The following is a 3546-nucleotide window of genomic DNA, read 5'->3' as shown; positions in this document are numbered from 1 at the left end:
AATTGTATAGTAAATATCTCTGTTTATGCAGAAAATTGTTTTAGTGAGTTGTGTTTGTAAACGAATTTTGGCCAACAAGGGCTTCCCCTCAGATTGGAGTCTGTCCTGGATCGTTGACGGCCGCAGATGCAGCAGCATTGATTGTGAAGTGAGCAGGAGCCCCGGGGTGCAGCAGACAGTCATGAGCTGATTCACTGGGGACATGACGTTGTGTTGTTGTTGTTGTTGTTTAAACTTTGCTACAGCTCTCAGTCTGCAGACTTTTTCAATCTCAGTCTGTTTATTCTTCATCTGTTTGTTGCCTGTTTTATGAACTTGTCTCAAGATTTTACAACAGTAAAGATTTTTCAACAGAACATGTCCTGTTATTTCTACTGTTTGTTATATATGTATATAAATACATTAACATGGATTTCAAAATAAAAAAAACATTTAACACATTTTATTAAACAACAGTTTTGATCTGGTTACAAACAGACTGATTAATTGAAATAAATAAACCAGTTAAAAAAAAAGAAAAAAAGACATATAATGGATAAATCAACAGGCTAATTAGATTTACTGTGTTAACACAGTAAATCGTGTTTCTTTGTAAATAACTTGTATTCCTATGTATTATCTTGATAACAATGATAATGTTTGTAAATAAAAATATTATATTTATTAATCATTAATTTTCTCCCTTCATTTTTCACAGCTTATTAAAACTGATTATTTCAACATTTTAATGAATGAAGAAAATATTTTGTGTTTGTAACACTTCTGGAGTCGTTACAGTATACTAGGACCAGTTAGGTTCGACTACTAGAGCAGTAATGAGCGTAGCATGTAATAAAGACCACAGACCAGTAAATACGTTTAAATTGCCGGCTTATTATTTTGTGAAGACAGAGAATAGACAGTTATAGACACATTACATAAAACATTCAACATCACACATTTAAGAAAACAAGGTTTTTCTTTCCCCCCTTTTAGTTCAGTATGTTCTGTCAGTTCATCCTATTTATCTCAAAACCTTTTATTTGGCTTTAGAAGGATGTTATTTTCAACCTAGGTTATTGTTTTATTTATTTCAAGTTCTAAGTTCAAGTTTATCCTTTGATCTATTTGCATTAACACTGTGTTATTTTAAATCAAGTTCAGTTCTTTAGGCCCAAGATTTAATTTAATCTTGGTCTAGGTTCACCTTTAAATTCTCAACCAGTTCTTATTTTGTTTTAACCCAACAAAATTATTTACACTTCCATTAACACCATTACAGCATTAAAATGTAAGGTTGACCAAAATAAATTACAAAAATAAATAAATAAATGTAAAACTGAAAACAATTCAGCAAAAGGCTGAATAAATCCCTTAAACAAACAAATAAACAAAAGAAAGTTGTCTTTGTGTCCTTTAACTATTAGTCCTGGAATTACTCCGAATGATTATCCAGTGCTTTGAAAAGTCCGCTGTTCTTTTGCAGAGGTGTATGGATTAATCCTACCAGTTTTATCAGCGAAAGAGCTCAACGTCCAGCAGGGGGCGTTTTCCTTTTTCCTGCTCGGTACAGTTCAATGGGTCCGTGGGTGGCTCGCCATCTTGTTTCTCGCTCAGCGGATCAAACTCCGATTCTAGCTTAGCATTTCCCGATCCAAACCTTAATGGCCTACCATAACAACAAAATAAAGTGCATAAACATTCGAAAATAACACACGGGTAGCCCTTAAATAACAGTAAAAGTCCGTTTTTTTCAGCTTATTTAGCCGTAAATGAGGTGACGCCAATATGGCGCGCTGAAACACCTTCAAAGGCCTTTGAACTGCAGCCTGTGTGTCGTTTAAGCACGAATCCACCGTTTTTAACATAAAACAACATAAATCTGCTACCTTGGCTCTCCATTTGCATAAAATGAGCAATATAATACAACAAAAATTTCTTGCATGAAATAAAAGACAATTTCTGAACTCACCAAGTCCCGTTCGGTTATGTTCACAACGTCACCAAGGCAAGGACAGGTCGGAAAAACAAAAATACATTCTCCAGAGTACAAAAATGGCTTTAAGTAGATTTTTGGCTTATTTTTACTATTTTTTCACTCATTTAAGCAGCAGCTCTGCAAGGACTGTCTGCATTTCTCCCTCTCGAGCATAAAAAGAAGGAACAACCCGATTGGGTGTGGCTAATCACAGGAGTCACGCTGCAGCGTGCCCTTTCACAATAAGAGTCTCAACACATATTTTAGCCATTTTACCTGAATTAACATAAAACACCATGAATTAGCAAGTTCTGTACCCTTTTAACATGTTTTTAAACACAAATGAAATCCTATACCATGAATTATATCATTGCTGATGTTTTTAATGAATTTTCTAACCATTATGATCTATTTATTGACTATTTATCACCTGTAATATATTTCTTATGACTGTTTTTACTAACAGGCTTTTATTTGTTGTTAGCTATGTTAACCAGGGTTACATGTTGTCAAAAAGGCCGTACCAGTATTGAGATACAACTAATAAACAGCATCAAAGTAAACAATGAAGTAATGTTGCAATTTGTACATTTTCAGACTCAATACAAACTATTTTCTGCCTTTAATGAATATTTTTGATATCAGTATTAGCATTATTGCTATTTGATTGGGGATCAGCCATCTGAAAAGTGTTTGGAGACTCATTGTTTTTACAAGACTTTAAATATTTTTGACTTCATCAAAAAATAAAAAAAATAAAAACACTAATATTTATTTATTAGAAAACAAAAAGTCCTGGTTTAAATTGATATGATTATGAGATTTGGATATCATTGCATTTTGTGAAAGTTGCCTGAAAAGCTGTGTGTGTGTGTGTGTGTGTGTGTGTGTCCTCAGTGAACTGTATCAGTCTCTGCAGTATCTTCCAGCTGCAGCAGTCACTTCAGTTTCTGTTCGGTCTGACTGAGGGAGGTTTTTGTACGACTGTTTTTCACTGTGTGAACGAATACTGACTGTTAGCATAGAATTCACCCATACAGTAATAAACTGCTGCATCTTCAGCCTGGACTCCACTGATGGTCAGAGTGAAGTCAGAGTTTGATCCACTGCCTGTAAAACGAGCTGGAATCCCTGATTGTCGATTGCTAGCATAGTAAATGAGCAGTTTAGGAACTCCTCCATCTTTCTGTTGGTACCAGGATAAATAGTTGCCATTAACATTCTGACTGGTCGTACACTTGATGCTCACAGTTCCTCCCACAGCAGAGCTCACTGCTCCAGGCTGAGTCACTGTATATTGTTCTCTGGACTCTGAGGACACAGAGACAAAAACATAAAGCAGCTTCATGGTTTTGTGGGCTTCATTTCAGAGGGACAGATGTTGATAGAGGAGAGGAGTTTGATTCTCTGGACTTTACCTGTGAAGCAGCAGCAGAGGAGAGTCCAGATGAGGACGCAGATCAAAGTCATGTTTTTGATGAGGAGGATTTCTGTGGCTTCTGTTGTGATGAAGGACAGCTGTCAGTCATCCAGTGTTCAACTCTCAGGACTATAAACTCTCCCAGAGCACTGGAGCATGGTGCTGCTGA

At 35.9% G+C, this 3546-nt stretch overlaps 1 long non-coding RNA gene across 1 annotated transcript; it reads right to left on the bottom strand.

Moving 5' to 3' along the window:
* Nucleotides 1-853: 853 nt before the first annotated feature.
* On the bottom strand, nt 854-3265 carry LOC146548594 (uncharacterized). The gene is made up of 2 exons (XR_014890545.1): nt 1952-3265; nt 854-1648 (listed from the first exon to the last, which is right to left on the bottom strand). It is a non-coding gene; the product is annotated as an uncharacterized LOC146548594 (long non-coding RNA).
* Nucleotides 3266-3546: the final 281 nt, after the last annotated feature.

Source organism: Mchenga conophoros, linkage group LG22 (assembly GCF_057382185.1).
Source record: "Mchenga conophoros isolate Kocher_MC1m ecotype Shallow Benthic linkage group LG22, M_conophoros_male_GT1.1, whole genome shotgun sequence".
NCBI lineage: Eukaryota > Metazoa > Chordata > Actinopteri > Cichliformes > Cichlidae > Mchenga > Mchenga conophoros.
Note: the sequence above shows the minus strand (reverse complement) of the source record. Positions and strands in the feature narration are given on the sequence as shown.